Below are 22,365 nucleotides of genomic sequence, written 5' to 3'. Positions count from 1 at the left end.
TGGCTAAAAGCTTTTATACTGAGGGGTGGGCTACATTTCTATTGGTTGCTAAGGGTGTAGCAGCAACCAAAAGTTTTACCTGATTGGCCAGTCAAATGGTCTGTTTGCGGAACTACGCGTCCAAAACTACGCATAAGCGTAAGCTACGCCTATTGCGGAAACTACGCCTGCCAACTAAACTACGTGCAAGAGCGTTATATGCGAAGTATGAGTAGTGTACATACATGTGTCTACGCGTTACTACGTTAGACAACTACGCATGCGAAGCTACGCATAATACGGACTAAGTACGTGTAGCAAACGAAGTTGCGAGGTTCGGTATAATGACTACACGTATTTTACTATGCGTAGTTTTGAACATACGAAACACTACAATGATACGTATGTGCCAACTACAATGCGTAGATTCGCATAGGCGTAGTTTCTGCTCAACTCTGACTACAAGATTTTGGGGTGGCAAACGTGGCCCGTTCGCTCAACCACACCATGGGCGAGCGGCTCCATATCACCATGAACTCCTGGAGCAACCGATTTGGGACAGAGTGACATTAGTGGAAGGGAATGAACGGCAGCAGGCCAGCTGGTGGTGCCACCACGCGGGATCAGGGTGGATGCAGCAGGCTCCTCTGATCCCATTCCCTCCACACCCTGCAAGTAAGCCCTTCTCAGCAGCAGCACAAAGCCTCGCCATTGTCAAGCGCTGCTGAAATTGGTCAGCCTGGGAAAGGATAAGGTCATGGCTGCCCACATCCTCCTCAGGGAGCAGGAGCAGAGGTGGCTGACCCCCAGAGGCCTCAAAGTCTGTTATGTGGTGTCCGATAATGGGGCCAAACTGCAGGCCACAGTGCGCATGGAAGAACTACCACATCCCCTGCTTGGCCCACATCCTCAATTTGGTGGTGCATTGCTTCCTACGCACCTACCCGAGGATGGACCAGCTGCTGGAAGCTGCACGGAAGCTGGTGCACCATTTCCGCCACTGCAACCCTGGCTGAACTGCAGCAGTGCGAGGGCCTCCCATCACACTATCTGATCATAGATGTCCCAACTCGCTGGAACTCCACCCTGGCGATGTTGGAGGGGCTGTGCCAGTACAGGACAGCTGTCACCAGGTATATCTGTGAGGGAAATGTCTCCGGCTTCACCAACCTGCAGCTGATCTCCTCAGCTCAGTGGACACACATTCAGCAAGTGTGCCTGGTCTTGGCTCCCTTCCTGCAAGGAACCAAGATGGTGAGCCAGGAGCGGGCATCCATTTGTGAATGGGTGCCCCTGGTTTGCCTGTTGGACAGGGCACTATGTGATCTGATGGAAGTGGGGGAGGCAGACCTGACTCAGCTGGATCAGTTGGCAGCACTGTCCACCTCACAGGAGGAGTTGGAGGTCCCTAGCCTGGATGCTGAGGGGGAGCATCAGAGCGCTGCTGCCGTTGTGCGGGGGGTGGCGGCTTCAGGAGGACACGGTGCAGGAAGACGAGGACAGGCATGTCCTCTCAGGGACGACAACGGAGATGTGTCACAGTCTGCCTATTCCCGCCTCTTCTCCATGGCTGAGCACATGTTGTGCTGCCTTCGCAGGGAACCCCGGGTGATCCAGATGTGTGAAAGGGAGGTCATCTGGGTCACCTAGATCCTGGACCCGCGTCTGAAGGGGAAGCAGGGACAGTTCATGTCACCATCCACCACCGAGCACCGTACAAGGGGGGGGGGGCCCTTGTGCGAAGACTGCAGGAAGCATTCCTCCAGCCTTCCACCCCCACTGTTGCTGTTCTGCCAACCCAGCAACAGGTGCCTGCGGCCACCAGCAGCAGCAGCATCCAGAGCCCCGTAGACCTGCTGGGCCTAACAAAGAGTATGCAGTGGAGCTGCCCAGAGCAGAGGTGCCAGCCACAGCATCCTCCTCCAGCCAGCACCAGCGACTGACCGGCATGGTGTCTGACTACATGGGGTCATTCAGCGGGCTTGACCTAGCCAGCCAGTGGACCCCTTGGAGTACTGGGTCAAGAGACTTGAGATCTGGAGGGAGCTTGCCCAGTATGCCCTGGAAGTCCTGTCCTGCCCCCTTCCAGTGTCCTCTCCGCGAGATGCTTCAGTGCGGCCGGTGGCGTGGTCACCGAGAAGCGCTCTCGGCTGTCCGATGACTATTTGGACAAACTCACCTTTCTTACAGTTAGCCAGGCTTGGGTGGAAGGTAAGTTCCTGGCCCCTGCTGTCGGTGACTGGGGGACATGAAGTGGCTGGGAATTAATAATACCTGCCTTTACAACGCAAGTTACAACCTACTCCTAATTGGCCTGGTTCATTTATTTTTTTGCTGTGGGGCCACTGGGACTTTGCGATTGCTTAAAGTGCATTTCCTTGTTTAAAAAGTTATTATTATTATTAATAACCACATTTAAAATGATAATTCTTTACTCTACCTTTAAAATCGATTTTCTCAAAAACTAAAAGATCTTTTTGATTTTTTTTTAAGTTGTAGCCACATCTCACCTTTATAATCCATGCAATTTTGGTGATTGTATCATGTATGGGGGCTTTGTTATTAACCTTAAAGTCTAATCCGTGATCACAGCCGTGATAATGGATTCCACATGCAATCACCGCTAAAATCCAAATCGAATTTGGAAGTCCGTTTCAAATCCAGATCGCAATCATGACCTATCCTGATTTTGATACCGCTGTGGCCGGATTTACTGGAATCCGTGATCGGGGGTATCCGAGCAACACTACTTACCAGGAAAGGTTAGATAAACTGGGCTTATTTAGTCTGGAAAAAAGACGCCTTAGAGGACATTAACAAAGTGCAAAATAAAAGCTTGGCAGGTGAGATTTTGTCCCTAAGCATTTGCAAAGGACTAGGGACATAATCTGCCCATGGAGAAAAAGTTTTAGCCATTTATTTAGGAAAGGGTTCTTTATAGTAAGAGTGATTACAATGTGGAATGTATTGCCACAGGAAGTAGTTATGGCAAATTCTATATCTGTGTTTAATGGGAGCTTAGGGGCTTTCCTTGCATTGAAAGACATCCATGGCTATACCTAGGTAACTGTCAGTGGTGTTGATCCAGGGAATTTACCTGATTGCCACCTAGAGTTGGGAAGGATTTTCCCCCTTTTTGGGCTAATTGAACCATGCCTTGTAAGGGTTTTTTGCCTTCCTCTGGATCAACAGGGAAATAAGAGGGAGCAGGCTAGTGTTGTACTTTTTTTCTGGTTGAACCTGATGAATGCATGTTTTTTTCCAACCCATAAAGCTATGTTACTGTGTAATGCAGGGGCCTGCTTTGCAGAAGCTGCAAGGCACTTGTGTGACTGTCCCTTGGAAGAAGAGGAGACAAGAGATGGAGGAATGTTCCACTTACCTTGTTCAGGCTTGGATGTCAGCTTGTTTCTTGGAGTTGGTGCAGCTGTGTGACTTGGCTGGTCTGTAGCCAGTGGCTCAGCGCGGGAGCTTTGTCTGGAGAGACCGCGGCCATTTTCTCTCTCCTCCATCTCGTGGTCTTTGGGAGAGAAGTACTCTGTGAGGCATGGAATGGTTCCATTTTTTAATATGTTTGTCTGATCCAGAGGTGCAGAGACTGCTGGTAAGGAAGTGGTTAATCACACGGTCTTTGATATTTGAAGTGCACTGTTGTCTACTTAATTGTCCTGACTGGACAAATGTTTTTTTTGCAGTTAAAGGGCTCTTTATTTGAGTCAGGAACACGATTGTGTGAAGTGAGAAGAGTTAAGGAGGTCGATGTCCTTTCTTTATCCCAAAACCCTCCTCCCCATTTTTGTTGTTTTGGGGAAACCAGTTGACTCACTAGTATTTTTTTGGGATGTAGGAGGAATATGAAGTATCTGGACAAAACCCAGGGGAAGATAAAAACTCCATGCAGATTATGTCCTGGGCCAGATTCAAATACAGGACTCAGCACTACAATACAATAGTGGTATTCACTATGCCTCAATTCTGCTCCTATCTATCCACTCATCCATGTCATCAATTCTGACCTCCTACTACCCTTCCTTCCTCCATTCTACCTCTCTTGTCTCACCTACACCACCAGGGCGGAGCTTAGGAGACGCGATGAAGGAGGAACCAGCTCACACATAGCTGAGACCGGAACTTTCCAGATGGGAACAGTGATTATGTGATCTGCTTTTACCAAGATATATATAATGTATGCATGTATTTTTTAGGCGAGAAGATGCATTAAAACGGTTTTACACATCATACGTTTTTTATCTCATGAGGTGTATGGTCTTAATGGAAGTGACGACGTTAAGAGATCTGCAAGTTTAAAGAGACCATCTGGTGAGCAGGGAAATTAGGGGGAGGGGGGGGTGACCCTTTTTATCCTCTAGGTGGAAGTGACTTAACACTATTGGTGCGCTTTTGAATGTGGGCTTCTGGGTGCACATAGGTGAAACAGCAATATACCGACATCCTGCACTATGATATGTCTCTGATGTTTTTCCATTTAAAGGTGTACATATGTTCTGAAGAACCAAGCATCTGTGGATGGTGGTAGTCCTTGGACACTGAGCGCCAGTACTGTTTAGTGTACACCACCAACACACTGTGCTCATCTCCAGAATGGGTTATGAATCTCTAAACTATTGTTCCATCTCACTATGTCAGCCCTTCAGTGTTATGATATATTCCCTGCAGTCCACATCTACCCTAACAGGCGGAATCACATTTACATATCCTGTAATGTTTGTGAAAAAGTATTATGAAATGAAGACTGTGTTGCTTGATAATCTGACCTTGCAATGTGAAGGACATGATGCCTGAAATTGTTCTGCGAGGACATGATGTTGGAATTTGTAGTGTAGGTGACATTATACCCGCCATTTTTATTTGAGTTGCCCGGTGGCAGCATGTATCACATGGCACATGGTTTATATCATATGAGGTGTGTTCTATAGTGTCTGATTTTGTTCTGTTTTTTTAAGGGGGGGGGAGATAGAATTTATTGTCTGGGGATGAAAAAAGGCTAGAAACTGCCCTGATTGACCAGTGTCGCTACCTCTATGCTATCATAGACTTTACATTTTGTAGGCCTGCAAGTTTGCACTTATATGTCTAATGATTATATTTGTAATATATTAATTTAACCAAGTATTGGGTGCTGTAATTAAAGCAGAACATATTTGTTACCTAGCACAAGATGTGTGGCAAATTTATCATAGCCAAGCTACAAGGTGCAGCATCAAAGACACTTTCCTATTAACCTCCCTAGCGTTCTGGATGAGCTAGGCTCGTCCAGAGATGCCGGAGGTCACCGCTCAGGCCCCGCTGGGCCGATTTGAATATTTTTTTTTAAACACAAGCAAAGTGCTTGCTGCGTGCCTCACCCGATCGCCGCCGCCCGCCGCGATGCAGGGCCCCCCCAGGCGAGACCCCGTGCGCTGCCTGGCCAATCAGTGCCAGGCAGCGCTGAGGGGTGTATCGGGTCTCCCTGTGACGTCATGACGTCACGACGTGCGTCGTCATAGCGACGGGGAGGCCCTCCTGGAAATCCTGGCGGGGATCGGAGGGGTGGGAGGGACGCCGCAGGGAGGGGGGAATCATGCAGCTAGCACTAGGCTAGCTACATGATAAATTAAAAAAAAATGTGCAAAAAACGTTCCCAGGGCCGCGGGAATCAGAACGCCAGGCAGGTTAAGCAAGTTGTTTTGAAAAAGGTAACATTGACCCTCAGCCCCTGGCCTTTGTATCTAAGTATTCGCCAGGTCTGGTGATTTATGTTTTTTCTTATCTGTACAAACGAGTCCATTTTGTGGGAATCCTGTTATTGCCAAAATGTTTGGAACAATCACTGACCAAAACTGTTGAATTTTTTTTATCTGTTTATTTTTTATCAAAACACACAACAGCAACACAAATCAACCCACTGGCAGTCCAAGACACATTTAGGTTACATCAGGCCATATCACAGAGATATAAAAGATTACACAAAGTCAAGTAAATAGCCATTCATTAGTATGAAGAACATACAGAATTGCATTTGTTGACCAAGTCAGACACATAAAATCTATGGACCGGTATGAAATCCCAGACCATAGCAGCACAAAGCATCACAGAGGTGTGGTGTGGGGGAACCACAAGCTCATATCCGAGTATCTATCAGAGGGAGTCACTATGCTGGGAGTTACATCTAGGTGATTATTAATGCAGTACATTGCAACCAGGGCTTCCAGACAAGACTTATAAGAGGACACTACAGGAAGACTCAGTTTAACTTCATGAAGGTCAATATTTTGTCCCAGAATGCTTGGATGAGTGGCCATTCCCAAGTCATATGCCTAATAGTACCGGGGCTATGACCACACCTCCAACAATCATCACTCACACCCCCGAGAATTTGGATATTTGTGACCACGATTTACAATGATTATTATGGTACAGATGGTGAATATATTTACCCCCTTCTGGATCCAGAATCCCTCATCAATAAGGGAAGCAAATTCTGACTAATTCACATTGTACCATAGTGGGGAACTCAGCGAACAGTTAGAACTATCCTCTGACTAATTTCCTCGCTTTATTATACATTTTAAGGGCTGGTGCACACCGAGCAGCTTTTTCAGCGTTTCTGCAGCCGCTTGCGGCTGCGGATATGCTTGGTCAATGTATCTCAATGGGGTGGGTCACACCAGAGCGAGAGTTTTGCAGAAACGCATACTCCCGGGGTGAGGCATTTTTTGGATTGTGGATGCGTTTCTGCCACAATGTTAAGTATAGGAAAAACGCAAACCGCTCTGAAAAAACGGCAGTTCAGAGCGATTTTGCAGGCGTTTTTGTTACAGAAGCTGTTCAGTAACAGCTTTACTGTAACAATATCTGAAATCTACTACACCAAAAACGCTTCACAAAACCGCAAAATGCTAGCTGAAACGCTACAAAAAAATAACAAAAAGCGTTTCAAAATCTGCTAGCATTTTGTGGATCTGCTAGCGGGTTTTGGTGTGCACCGGGCCTAAGAGAGTATTTTGCCATGTCTGTGTCTTCAGCGGCAAATGCACTATAGATAGTTCAAATCTCGGCTTTTCCTGTTCAGTAAGCCAGCGCCTATTCAGTAAGGAGCACTTTGGGCAAGACTCCCCAACACTACTACTGCCTACTGAGTGTGCTCTAGTGGCCGCCTCACAAGCGCTTTGAGTGTGACAGGAGAAAAGCGCTATACAAAAAAAGGAATTATTATCAATATAAATAGTGTGTGTGTGTGTATATATATATATTCGTTCTTTGGGTGCTTTAAAACGTCACATAGATATGGTGAAAACAGGTGAAATGCTTTGTGAATCATCCCCATTGGCCTCAACTCACTAAGGGCACTTTTCCAAATTGACTAAAGATTTTCCGCATTTTCCACATTATTTTCCAGAAGCTCTGTACTTTACTGAACAAAGCCCTGATCAGCAAGTGTCACTTACCAGCAGTGGAGCAGTCAGCGGTGAGGCAGGAAGCTGTGTGTATGAGTCGGTGTTTTCTGTCCTGTGCATCCCTGACATACCTTTAGATGTGATGCAGCCACCAGGAGGAGCTCTTCTGTATAACAGAATACAGATTTTCCCCATATAAAGGGATGCAGAAAAGCCTCATAAAAAGTCTCTTTCCCTTGCTCTGCTGCAGTGAAGACCCGCCCCCCAGGGTGTCACACCAAATCAGAATGAGAAGAAGGGCTGTGTGGCTTTCTCTATTGGCTGCCTGGCTCTTCCTATGCATACATTTCAAAAAGTTGCAAGCTCATTAAAGCACGTCATTAAATAACAAAATGACCAACAATAATGTTACATAACAATTTAAGTGTAACATTAAATAACAAAAATGGCAAACAATAATTTAATTGTGATTTTACATTATCGCTAAATTTACCAATAATGTACAACCTAACCTCTTCCTACTCTTACACAGAACCCTCCCCTGGTGGTGCCTAACCCTGAGACCCCCCCTGGTGGTGCCTAACCCTGAGACCCCCCCTGGTGGTGCCTAACCCTGAGACCCCCCTGGTGGTGCCTAACCCTGAGACCCCCCCTGGTGGTGCCTAACCCTGAGACCCCCCCTGGTGGTGCCTAACCCTGAGACCCCCCTGGTGGTGCCTAACCCTGAGACCCCCCCTGGTGGTGCCTAACCCTGAGACCCCCCTGGTGGTGCCTAACCCTGAGACCACCCCTTGTGGTGCCTAACCCTGAGACCCCCCTGGTGGTGCCTAACCCTGAGACCCCCCCTGGTGGTGCCTAACCCTGAGACCCCCTGGTGGTGCCTAACCCTGAGACCCCCCTGGTGGTGCCTAACCCTGAGACCCCCCCCTGGTGGTGCCTAACCCTGAGACCCCCCCTGGTGGTGCCTAACCCTAACACCCACTATTATCAGCTGGTCAGAGCTGAAGAAAAATATTGAATGCTTTTGTCTGATTTACCAAATGCGTAAATCTTTGTGAATTGCAATTTGTCATTTCTTGAGGTATTTACAAGTCAGTCATTTACCTCACTAGTCAGTAATTTTCTGTGCGGTAATAGGTTTAGTGAATTGGAATTTGGGAAGGTGATTGGTAAAATCAGCTGTTTTCAGCATTACCGGATGTGCTCATGCTTAGTGAATTAGGGCCATAGTGTCCGTTTCTTTCTGCAAAAGCTCTCAATAAAAATTGAATGCTGAAAAAAATAAAATAGGTCTCTATATGCCTCCATTTTTTTTTAACCCGGTTTGGTGCCTTTGCCTAACTTTGAGGAGCTGCGCAGTGCCAGCAGGATTGTGGGAAGGTTTTTTCTTAGCTATAGTATGAAGCTTATGTAAGCATGCAAAAACCAGAGAGTCTCCTATGGATAAGATGAGGACACCATGGACACTAAAGAAGGTGGTTCTCAATCTGTGTGCCGTGAGTACTTTCCAGGGAAGCCGCAGCTTCTGTCCCAGTTACTACCATCTGTTCATTTGCTCTGCATTGCCATCATGATCAGCCATTGCAACAGCTGCACTACTGAGCACACAGAAGCGTGTCGCTGTGATCCCTGTTGCAGTGTCAGGTGACCCACATTGCCAACCAATTGGATAGCAGCTTGCCACCTGACTATGCTTGTCAGAGCAGAGCTGTGGGGACTCTGCCAGTCAGAACCATCCCCGCCCACCAAGACCATGAAAGAGGTGAGGAGATGGTGTCTGGGGCTTACAAGGACCTGGGGGGAGCAGCACACACTCCAGCACTCTCCATACTCTCCGCACAGTAGAAAAAAAGGTTCCAGGTTCCTTTGGCTTTCTATCAATATGCCTATTAAATGGCAAGCAAACTTTCAACAAACACACAATATATGGTAGCAGAACATTAAACCAGCCAATACCACAACCTGTAAGATGCCTGACATACACTAGGGACCAATGCTTACAAACGCCTGCAAATGCTGCAACTGCTGGAGGAGATGAAGGAGTTTGATATGGACAGTGAAAGAGCAGCAACAATCCAATGCTCTGAGCAGCATGAAAGAGTCCTCAGGATTCAGTGTAAGAATGCTGCCGTGTGCGCTTTGCAAGAAGTAAAAGAAACACTGGAAAATAACACTTATGGCCAAAACATTTCCCACACTCAACACATGTCTCATGAGCAGTGATTTAAACTCAAATCATTTCCCACACTCAGCCCATGATTAGAGTTTCTCACCAGTGTGAGATTTCTCATGGTTGACAAGGCTTCTTTTATGTCCAAAACATTTCCCACACTCAGCACATGATTAGGGCTTCTCACCAGTGTGAGATCTCTCATGTTTGACAAGGTTTGATTTATGAACAAAATGCTTCCCACACTCGGCACATGAATAGGGCTTCTCATCAGTGTGAGATCTCTCATGTCTTACAAGGTTTCCTTTCTGGCCAAAACATTTCCCACACTCAGCACATGAAAAGGAATTCTCACCAGTGTGAGTTCTTTCATGCACGACAAGGTTTTCTTTACGTCCAAAACACTTCCCACACTCAGCACATGAATAGGGCTTCTCACCATTGTGTGATCTCTCATGTCTTAAAAGGTTTCCTTTCTGCCCAAAACATTTCCCACACTCAGCACATGAATAGGGCTTCTCACCAGTGTGCGATCTCTCATGTTCGACAAGGTCTGATTTGTGAACAAAACATTTCCCACACTCAGCACATGAATAGGGCTTCTCACCAGTGTGCAATCTCTCATGTTTGAGAAGGTCTGATTTCTGTATGAAACATTTCCCACACTCAGCACAATAGGGCTTCTTACCAGTATGAGATCTTTCATGCATGACAAGGTTTTCTTTACGTCCAAAACATTTCCCACACCCAGCACACGAATAGGGCTTCTCACCAGTGTGCGATCTCTCATGTTTGACAAGGTTTGATTTGTGAACAAAACTTTTCCCACACTCTGCACATGAATAGGACTTCTCACCTGCGTGAGATCTCTCATGTATGACAAGGCTTCATGTCCAAAACATTTCCCACACTCAGCACATGAATAAGGCTTCACACCAGTGTGAGATCTCTCATGTATAACAAGGCTTCCTTTCCGCCCAAAACATTTCCCACACTCAGCACATGAGTAGGGCTTCTCACCAGTGTGAGATCCCTCATGTCTTAAAAGGTGTGCTTTCTGTCCAAAACATTTCCCACACTCAGCACATTAATAGGGCTTCTCACCAGTGTGAGATCTTTCATGTTTGACAAGGTTTGATTTATGTACAAAATGCTTCCCACACTCGGCACATGAATAGGGCTTCTCACCAGTGTGCAATCTCTCATGTATGATAAGGTTTCCTTTCTGGCCAAAACATTTCCCACACTCAGCACATGAATAGGACTTCTCACCTGTGTGAGATCTCTCATGTATGATAAGACTTCCTTTATGTCCAAAACATTTCCCACACTTGGCACATGAATAGGGCTTCTCACCAGTGTGCAATCTCTCGTGTTTGAGAAGGTCTGATTTCTGTATGAAACATTTCCCACACTCAGCACAAGAATAGGGCTTCACACCAGTATGAGATCTTTCATGCATGACAAGGTATTCTTTACATCCAAAACATTTCCCACACTCAGCACATGAATAGGGCTTCTCACCAGTGTGAGATTTCTCATGTGTGACGAGATGTGATTTCCTTACAAAACCTTTCCCATATATGAAACAGGAATAAGACCCTCCAGCAGTAGAAGAGCTGTGCTGGGTATGGGCCCTCTCAGGGTTAGACAGGTGAGGGGATTCTGGGGGAATATTTGGGGTAACCAGGATATCTGCAGGAGACTCTTGTCCAGCGACATCATCATCCGTTGTACAGTCTGTGGATACAGAGAGACGAGTCTCTGAGAGGTTCCTGATGCTGGGACTCCGCCCTGCAAATAGAGAAACATCATCACTTCCTGTTAGAGAATTCTGAGGGGAGGAACAATTATCATTAAGGAGGGTCAGTGAGCTGCTGATAATTCCAAAATGATGCAAAGATGATGCAGATTGGTCATGGCCAATTAAGAACAATAGGTGGCGCTGATGTACGCAGCATGGTAAAAAAAAGGTCTCCTTCCAACCCTGAAAATTTAAAGCGGAATGAAACCCAGCATTTCTGCTTTGCCCTAATAGATTATTTACAGCATATTATATACAACCAGTATTTTTTTTTTACTAGTACACCATTCAAAGGGTTGCACACAGGACTTAGATGCTTTCCTGCTAGCAAAGCTGGACGCATCCAAACTAGAGATAATGTTATCTTGTGTTCAATTGTATCAAGTGAGGAATGTAAACAAACACTTCTCTGACACTGCAGGCTCTGCTGAACAAAGTCAGACAGTCAGAAAGCATTTCTTCTTACCTTAGAACATGAATAAAGCAGTTATAAAGAAAATGCAAAGTCAGCTTTCAGAGCAAAAAAAGTGTACTTTGGAAACTTATAATTTCTAAATGAATACTGTGACAAAGTGGCTGGCAAAGTGCCACTCTCTTTGTCACACATGGTGTGCGATGGACGGTATGTTGCACCCAGGTTCAGGCGCTACATCCTGTAGCAGCTCCGGAGGATAGGCTTTTGCTGACTGTCAGGAGTGGCAGGGGTTGAAGCCTTGAGAAGGGTCCGGAGCTGACCAGATGTAGAGCAGGGTGGGTGCATCTGGTCGCCAGGTCCTGGGTGGAATATATTATGCATTGTATTTGTGGACTGCTGCCTGTCTAGCCCACAAAGGGTTAACAACAGAGCTAACACGTCTCTGGAGAGGAAGAGGTGAGAGAGGGGTGTGTCCAGCAGGTTCTGTCAGTTTTGCACAGAAAAGGTTTTCGTTTGTTTCCAGGAAGTAGCTCTGCTGAGAAGCTGCTGCAGGGAACTGCATGTGTTTGGACTGACATTTGTGTGTTACTCAACGCTGAAAGTAAGCACCTGGCCGGAGTTGGCCTTATCCTTGTTTTGTGGAATTACTGACTTTATTACTGAACTGCAAACTGTTGTTTGTGAACCTGCTGCAAATAAACTTTGATTTATGTTTGCATACAAACCTGCTTGGAGCTGCTCTGTTCCTGCTAAATGCTTACCATCTGAAGCGAATCCCTCACAATTGGCGGAGGATGCGGGCAGACTAGAGCTAGCACTATTACAGAGCCAGCGGGTTTGATAAGAGACTTAAAAGCTTGCACTGCAGCATGGATGAGTTGGTGAAGCAATTAGCGTTGGCCAATGCAGCCTTACAACAGGCAAATGCTGAACAGCGACAAACTAATACAGCCATCCAAAAGCAGACCCTGGCGGTGCAGCAGCAGTCTGTGGCGATGTGTGAAAGTCTGGCTGCAGCAGCAGAAGTGGATCAGTGCACTGCTGAGGCTGATCGGAAAGCTATAGCTGAGTTGGTGCAGCAACTGGTAGTTCGTAACCAGGAGGATAAGCTGGCTGGTCCTGGCAATGGAGGTGCTATCCGTGCAAGTCATTTCCTCCAGAAAATGACACCACATGATGATGTGGAGGCTTTCCTTCATACGTTTGAGAGGACGGCAGAGAGGGAAGCCTGGCCTAAGCCGCAGTGGGCAGAATTGGTAGCGCCTTTCTTGACTGGTGATGCCCAAAAGGCCTACTTTGATCTTGCTTTGGAAGATGCCAAAGACTACGACAAATTGAAAGACGAGATCCTGAGACGGCTTGGGGTTACGCCGGCCGTGAGGGCCCAACGCGTCCACAAGTGGACCTACTCGGCAGCAAGCTCCCCGAGGTCACAGATGCACGACTTGGTCCTTCTGGTAAAGAAGTGGCTTGAACCAGAGAAGTTGACTGGTCCCCAGATTGTTGAAAGGGTTACAGTCGACCGTTTTTTGCGCTCACTGCCACAGGCATTGCGAAGGTGGGTGAGTCATGCAGATCCTCAATCAGCCGACCAACTTATTGAGCTGCTGGAACGTTACTTGGCTGCGGAGGATTCCCTGGCGTGGTCGGCTGCCCAGCGCTCCTGGACCCAGAAACTGTCTACTCCCCAGGTTACCGGTAAGACAAAAGCTGGTATGGCGGGAGGATTTGTGGGGGAGCGGAAGTCCCCTGAGGGTCCTAAAGGGACAGGCAGAGTTCGCCCAGTGTCCACTACAAGGAACCCAGGGTCTGTTCAGTGCTGGCGATGTAATGAGTGGGGACACATTGCTGTTAACTGCCCTATGGCTGTAGAGGAAATGGAGTTTGATCATGCCAGGCGGAGGTCTTTGTTTGCCCGACCTGTATACCTGGCGAACTCTGAATCACACATGACTTTGATAAAGGTATCTGGCCAAACTGTCCAAGCCCTTTTAGACTCTGGCAGTTTGGTGACCCTTGTACATGCCAGCCTGGTGGACAATGCCTTGCTTGGTGATAGGCACATCACGGTGCAGTGTGTCCATGGAGACTCTAAACAATATCCTACAGCCCTTCTTACCCTAGAGACAGACTGTGGGCCTGCCACACAGGAAGTAGTGGTGAGCCCAAATTTGGCACACAGTGTTATTTTGGGGAGGGACTTTCCCCTGTTTTGGAACTTGTGGGAAGGGAAAAATGACAAGTGTTCAGATCTTGGTAATGCAAATAGCCCATGATGGGATAAGAATAATGTTGAAACAAGGGCTGTTGATGAAGTTGATCATGAAATGTCTTTTCCACTGTCTGTTCTTGCGGGAGAGACGGAGTTGTCCCCAGAAGCCTCAGAGGGTACGGTGCTCTCAGATTTAGAGGTTTCTCAGGCTAACTTTGGTACTGCCCAGCTGAGAGATTCCACTCTGAGCAAAGCTTGGGAAAATGTTAAGGTGGTAAATGGTGAACCCCATGTTCCCGGGGCTGACAAACTGTTTCCTCACCTGGCAGTAAATGCTGATTTATTATACCAAGTTTGCAAGGTACAGGAGGAAATTGTAGAACAGCTCGTTGTGCCTCAGCCTTATCGCACTATGGTCCTAGACCTTGCCCACAAACATCCCCTAGGGGGTCATTTAGGGTATGAGAAAACCAAGGACAGGATTTTACAAAGGTTCTTTTGGCCTGGAGTGCATGGGGATGTTAAGAAATATTGTGAATCCTGCCCTGACTGCCAGATGTGTGCGCCTGCTCCTCACTTTCGCAGTCCACTTGTCCCATTACCAGTCATCGAGGTCCCTTTTGAAAGAATAGCCATGGATTTAGTTGGGCCCTTAGTCCGGTCTGCCCGGGGTCACCAGTATATTCTGGTAGTTGTAGACTATGCTACCCGCTATCCGGAAGCAGTACCCCTGAGAAACACATCTTCCAAGCTGATTGCACAAGAGCTCTTCCACATGTTTACAAGAACTGGTTTGCCTAAAGAAATCTTGACAGACCAGGGAACTCTATGTATGTCTAAATTAATGAAGGAAGTGTGTAAATTGATGAAAATAAAACAGCTGCGCACCTCAGTGTACCATCCTCAAACGGATGGGCTTGTGGAAAGGTTCAATAAGACGTTGAAAAATATGCTAAAGAAGGTGGTTGAAAAAGATGGAAAGGATTGGGACTGCCTCTTGCCCTATTTGTTATTTGCAATAAGGGAGGTCCCTCAGTCTTCCACTGGTTTCTCTCCCTTTGAGTTATTGTATGGGCGGAGACCACGTGGAATTCTCGACATAGCAAAGATAAGAATAATGTTGAAACAAGGGCTGTTGATGAAGTTGATCATGAAATGTCTTTTCCACTGTCTGTTCTTGCGGGAGAGACGGAGTTGTCCCCAGAAGCCTCAGAGGGTACGGTGCTCTCAGATTTAGAGGTTTCTCAGGCTAACTTTGGTACTGCCCAGCTGAGAGATTCCACTCTGAGCAAAGCTTGGGAAAATGTTAAGGTGGTAAATGGTGAACCCCATGTTCCCGGGGCTGACAAACTGTTTCCTCACCTGGCAGTAAATGCTGATTTATTATACCAAGTTTGCAAGGTACAGGAGGAAATTGTAGAACAGCTCGTTGTGCCTCAGCCTTATCGCACTATGGTCCTAGACCTTGCCCACAAACATCCCCTAGGGGGTCATTTAGGGTATGAGAAAACCAAGGACAGGATTTTACAAAGGTTCTTTTGGCCTGGAGTGCATGGGGATGTTAAGAAATATTGTGAATCCTGCCCTGACTGCCAGATGTGTGCGCCTGCTCCTCACTTTCGCAGTCCACTTGTCCCATTACCAGTCATCGAGGTCCCTTTTGAAAGAATAGCCATGGATTTAGTTGGGCCCTTAGTCCGGTCTGCCCGGGGTCACCAGTATATTCTGGTAGTTGTAGACTATGCTACCCGCTATCCGGAAGCAGTACCCCTGAGAAACACATCTTCCAAGCTGATTGCACAAGAGCTCTTCCACATGTTTACAAGAACTGGTTTGCCTAAAGAAATCTTGACAGACCAGGGAACTCTATGTATGTCTAAATTAATGAAGGAAGTGTGTAAATTGATGAAAATAAAACAGCTGCGCACCTCAGTGTACCATCCTCAAACGGATGGGCTTGTGGAAAGGTTCAATAAGACGTTGAAAAATATGCTAAAGAAGGTGGTTGAAAAAGATGGAAAGGATTGGGACTGCCTCTTGCCCTATTTGTTATTTGCAATAAGGGAGGTCCCTCAGTCTTCCACTGGTTTCTCTCCCTTTGAGTTATTGTATGGGCGGAGACCACGTGGAATTCTCGACATAGCAAAGGAAACATGGGAGCAAGAGGCAACCCCCTACCAAAGTGTGATTGAACACGTGTCTTGTATGCAGGATAGAATCGCTGCAGTCATGCCCTTGGTTAGAGAACATATGCAACAGGCCCAGGAGGCTCAGTGTCGAATTTACAACAAAGATGCAAAAGTGCGGTCTTTCAATCCTGGTGACCGAGTCCTGGTGTTGGTCCCCACGGTAGAAAGCAAATTTTTAGCTAAGTGGCAAGGCCCTTATGAAATTATTGAAAAGGTGCGTGAGGTGAATTATAGGGTTTACCAGCCTGGTAAGAGGAAGCCAGAGCAGCTCTACCATGTAAACCTAATAAAACCCTGGAAGGAGAGGGTAGCCCTGTCAGCCTCGGTAGAAGGGCAAAGGCAGAACAAGTCTGGGGTAAATGACGTACAGGTTGCAGAAACCCTGTCATCCTCACAGAAACAGGAGGTCAGAGAGTTTCTTCTACGCAACCAAGATGTGTTCTCGGAACTCCCAGGCTGCACTCATCTAATTAGGCATGATATAGTGACAGAACCACATGTACAGGTCCGCCTTAAGCCATATAAGATACCTGAAGCCCGCAGACAAGCTATAGCAGAGGAGATTAAAAGGATGCTGGAATTGGGGGTAATAGAGGAGTCCAACAGTGAGTGGAGTAGCCCCATAGTTCTAGTTCCAAAGCCAGATGGGTCCATACGTTTTTGCAATGATTTTAGAAAGCTAAATGAGGTTTCTAAATTTGATGCCTACCCCATGCCCAGGGTGGACGAGTTGACTGAAAGGTTGGGTCCCGCTAGATATGTAACAACGCTGGATTTGACTAGGGGGTATTGGCAAGTGCCTTTAACTGAAACAGCCAAGGAGAAGACAGCATTTTCCACTCCTCAAGGGCTGTTCCAGTATGTAAGGATGCCTTTTGGGTTGCAAGGTGCTCCAGCAACCTTTCAGAGAATGATGGATAAAATTCTCAGACCTCATCAGCCCTTTGCTGCGGCCTACCTAGATGATGTGGTCATCTTTAGCAGTGACTGGGAAAGCCACTTGCCAAAAGTTCAGGCTGTCTTGAACTCCATTAGAGAGGCAGGGTTGACAGCAAACCCTAAAAAGTGTGCAGTGGGGTTGGAGGAAGCCCGGTACTTGGGGTACACCATAGGACGAGGCTTGATTAAGCCCCAGATCCAGAAGGTTGAGGCCATTAGGGAGTGGCCTCAACCTAAGACGAAAAAGCAGGTGAGAACATTCCTAGGGTTGGTGGGGTACTATAGAAGGTTCATCCCAAACTTCGCCACGGTGGCTACTCCCATCACAAACCTGACAAAGGGAAAAGGTTCTACCATGTTTAAGTGGGGGTCTGATGCAGAGAGAGCGTTTCAGAGTCTTAAGGCGGCTTTGTGCAATGGTCCTGTACTAATTACGCCTAATTTTGAGAAGGAATTCCTGGTTCAAACTGATGCATCAAGTGTGGGTTTAGGAGCAGTTCTATCCCAAGTGCTCAATGGTGAGGAGCACCCGGTTGCGTATTTGAGCCGGAAGCTGACGGCTGCGGAAGAAAGGTATAGTATCGTTGAACGAGAGTGTCTGGCCATCAAATGGGCCCTGGAGGCACTCCGATACTATCTCCTAGGCCGTCGCTTTCGGCTCATTACAGACCATGCCCCACTTACTTGGATGTGTCAGAACAAGGAGAAAAATGCCAGAGTAACACGGTGGTTTTTGGCATTACAGGCCTTCAACTTCTCGGTAGAGCATAGAGCAGGGAAGTTACATGGTAATGCAGATGCTCTATCGAGAACCTACTGTCTTGCAGCAGATTATGTCCGATCCCATGGGCTCGAACAGAGGGGGGGGGGGGAGTATGTGACAAAGTGCCACTCTAAATGAATACTGTGACAAAGTGGCTGGCAAAGTGCCACTCTCTTTGTCACAAATGGTGTGCGATGGACGGTATGTTGCACCCAGGTTCAGGCGCTACATCCTGTAGCAGCTCCGGAGGATAGGCTTTTGCTGACTGTCAGGAGTGGCAGGGGTTGAAGCCTTGAGAAGGGTCCGGAGCTGACCAGATGTAGAGCAGGTTGGGTGCATCTGGTCGCCAGGTCCTGGGTGGATTATATTATGCATTGTATTTGTGGACTGCTGCCTGTCTAGCCCACAAAGGGTTAACAACAGAGCTAACAAGTCTCTGGAGAGGAAGAGGTGAGGGGAGGTGTGTCCAGCAGGTTCTGTCAGTTTTGCACAGAAAAGGTTTTCGTTTGTTTCCAGGAAGTAGCTCTGCTGAGAAGCTGCTGCAGAGAACTGCATGTGTTTGGACTGACATTTGTGTGTTACTCAACGCTGAAAGTAAGCACCCGGCCGGAACTGGCCTTACCCTTGTTTTGTGGAATTACTGACTTTATTACTGAACTGCAAACTGTTGTTTGTGAACCTGCTGCAAATAAACTTTGATTTATGTTTGCATACAAACCTGCTTGGAGCTGCTCTGTTCCTGCTAAATGCTTACCATCTGAAGCGGATCCCTCACAATACTAATACTTATGCACAAAAGCAAATATGATAACCGTATGGCATATAAAAAGTAGGAAAATATGTTTTTATTAAATATTATGTCAGGGTTTTATACCGCTTTAATGCAAATAATGTAAACAAATTCACAAAGCACTAAAAAAGTAGTAAGTCTGTTTTTTTTCTGTTTTCAATAAAACTGTATCCAATAACCCGATCACACAACATTCCCCCTTCCTCACAACCACAGAAGGGCCCCTTCTGAGTAATAACTATGCACCTGCCCAAAGCAGTAATAATAGTAATAAAACTGTATCCAATAACCCGATCACACAACATTCCCCCTTCCTCACAACCACAGAAGGGCCCCTTCTGAGTAATAACTATGCACCTGCCCAAAGAAGTAATAATAGTAATAAAACTGTATCCAATAACCCGATCACACAACATTCCCCCTTCCTCACTACCACAGAAGGGCCCCTTCTGAGTAATAACTATGCACCTGCTCAAAGAAGTAATAATAGTAATAAAACAAGGGCTCGATGTCTATTGAACACTGCAATCTGCTACAACTGTTGAAAACAGAATGAAGAGTAGTGATCGGGTTACAGGGACATTGCATTACAGTTTCATTGAAAACAGAATAAAAAGCATCGATTTATCTACTTTTTAAGTGCTTGGTGTATTTGTTTACATTATTCATATTGGAAATGGGCCAGATGCAGCATCTGTGTAACTTTGCATATAATTAGAATATAATTTGCATCATCTCAGAGTTATTGGCATATCACTGACCATTGCTAGTTATCAGTCTGACAGAACTAAAGAAGGGTGTGCTCATTACAGGCAGCCAATCACAAGACAATAACTTTTCTTTGTATGCAAATTTTATGTATTTTGAAAATCGGACAGCCAAATGAATTTCCTGAAAAAAACTGATTAGCTGCATACTGTCAGGTTTTCAGATAAGAATTAATCAAGATTTATAGGTTGAATAAAAGCATAATTACTGTTCTTTAAAAATATAACCTTAAAGAATTGTATGGTATATTATAGATCTTAGCAAGTGTATTCTGATTTATATTATAGATTCATGCATGTTTGATTTATCCAGGGCTGTGGAGTTGGTCCAAAAATCCACCGACTCCGACGTTTAGGATTCCTCCGACTCCGACTCCTCTAATTTGCATATTACAATTTTGTTGATTAAAAGTATCTAACGTGAAATTTGTCTCTACCTGCCAACGCTTAGGAGTTTTACAAGACAACTGAAGTGAGAAGGATATGTAGACTACTATATTTATTCTCTTTAGACTAAAACTAGTCCTTGGTAAGAGTACTTGTAAAAGGTACAGACCAGAACAAAGAACATCTATCAGGCCCTAGGCAATGTAACTGTGGGTACATGTAAGAATGATGTGCAGGTACTCTGCAGGGGAATGAGAAGATTATTCCTCTATTACACATTCTTCATGCACAATCTGAACAAGGTTTATGGGTGACAGACAACACCTCTGTGTTCAATGTGCACAACATTCTCAGTGGATTCCCTGCAGCTCTGTGGGGAGTGCATATGTAGAGTATAGTACTACTGTGTAACAAAGTAAACCTCAGACAGATGAAATTAAAGTTTTATACATACCTGGGGCTTCCTCCAGCCGCCTTCAGGATAATCAGTCCCTCGTTGTCCTTCTCCACCACCTGGATCTTCTGCTATGAGTCCAGGTACTTGAGCCAGTCAGGCATAGTGCGCATGCACACACTTTGCCACCAGGAGCGTACTACACCTGCGCAGCACTATTGTGCAGGTGCAGAATGCTCCTGGCTGTAGGAGCGGCATGCGGCCGGACTGCGCTGACTGGCTGAATTACCGGGACTCATAGCAGAAGATCCAGGTGATGGAGGACAGCGAGGGTCTGATTGGCCTGAAGGGGGCTGGAGGAAGCCCCAGGTATGTATAAAACTTTTCTTTTCATCCGTCTCAGGTACCATTTAATTTGTAGTCACCAAACCAAATTTTAACAACATATCAAATTATTTGATTTCATGAGCAAAGAGTGCATATATTTGCATAAATCAGCATCAACGCAGAATTATTTCCATCTCATTGACCATCTCTATTAGTGACATAGCTACACATCAGGCTTTATTCTTACAGCATAGATGTTATTTAGTATATATAAGAGATTCCTGTGTACACATCATATATACAGTCACAATCAGATGTGTATATCTGACCTTAAAAATACGGGGACTGCTTTATTGAAGCAGCACAAGTAACTAATTTTGATTGGTTTATTTCATTTTTGTGGACTAAGCACAGCTATTACTGTATATATACTGTGTATATACATTATTTTTAATGACTATTATCTGAGAAATAGAACATTTTATCATATTTTCTATTTTAATTACAGTTACAAATTCATTAGGAGTCGGAGTCGGTGCATTTTTTCCCGACTCCGACTCCAGGCACCCAAAATTGCCCCGACTCCGACTCCACGACTCCGACTCCACAGCCCTGGATTTATCATATGGATTGCAAGAAATAGATCTTTTATTTTAGTGAAATTCAAAGAACATGGTTTAGTGACAGACTGCTGAATCAGAAAGATTTTCCTCTATCTGAAGATGGTTTACTGGAGTAATAATTTTAAATCTTTAAGCAAATCTTAATGGTTTACCTGACTGACACTTTATGCAGGAATGTTTGTACAGCTTTAAGGTCTAAACCAATATTACAGCCCAGTGTTTTTAAGTCCAAAGGGGCAGCAGGCTGTATAGTAACAGCTTGGAGTTAGAATTTGGACTGCTATAGAATTTCTTATAATCTTATTATTAGGGATTTTGTATATGTTTGTCATTATATATAGCATGCCAAATATGGTCGTGTAATAAGCATTATATCATATATTATATAGTTAAATGCATGGGGAATTTACTCAATACCAAATGTAGACTATAATTCTAAGGTGTTCTACAGAGCTTGCATACGTGTTTTAGTTTGAATGTTTAACTCCTAGGCCAATGAATCAAAAGACCGCACGCACGTCAGTGGGTAAGCTGGTGCCGGGCCCCAGGTCAGACTGTGTATCTATATACATGTGATGGGACAATAAATTTGTGGTGATTGCTCCGATAAGTCTGTGTGCGGACTCCTTCATGACGACAGTAACTCCTAGGCCAGACACTCAAGAGACCTAGAAGAGCCATATTTGCTGGGATAACATTCTTGAATCATAAAAGGTTTTTCTCAAACAGAGCCATAACTTGTTGTTCACAAGGAGCCAAGTATAGTGATTGAAGGGCGCTGCTACAGTCTTAAAGTGCACTGTTATTATTTTATTTTATTTTTTTAGCTGCCTATTCCTCAAGGTATGTGATATCCCCTAACCCTTACCAATTAAAAAGACACAAAAAAAGATTTTACAGAGGATGGCGCTATTTTTCAAGTTTCCTAAATATCTTTATTTGATTAAAAGTGTATTCAGCCTATGAGCAATATTCTCAGTTGATAATTCAGTATAAAAAGTTGTTTATGTATATAAACAGTAGAAAAAATAAACTAAAAATATATATGATAAAATACATACACATACACATATATATGTATACAGTATATGAAAATGCATAAAAAAGAAGAAAAACTAAAATGATTGTTTAAAAACAAGTGTGAATCTGATGGTTATCTAATATCAAGTAGGTTGGAATCCTAATGGTTAAAGAGGAACTGTACGCTGA

General features: G+C 45.4%; 1 pseudogene; it reads right to left on the bottom strand.

Moving 5' to 3' along the window:
- Positions 1-22,365, bottom strand: part of LOC137535283 (zinc finger protein 585A-like) — a 389,395-nt pseudogene that overhangs the window by 247,482 nt on the left and 119,548 nt on the right.

The sequence above is a fragment of the Hyperolius riggenbachi genome, chromosome 10 (genome assembly GCF_040937935.1).
Source record: "Hyperolius riggenbachi isolate aHypRig1 chromosome 10, aHypRig1.pri, whole genome shotgun sequence".
NCBI classification, from domain to species: domain Eukaryota; kingdom Metazoa; phylum Chordata; class Amphibia; order Anura; family Hyperoliidae; genus Hyperolius; species Hyperolius riggenbachi.
The sequence above is the reverse complement of the archived record's forward strand: the minus strand, read 5'-3'. Positions and strand labels throughout refer to the sequence as shown.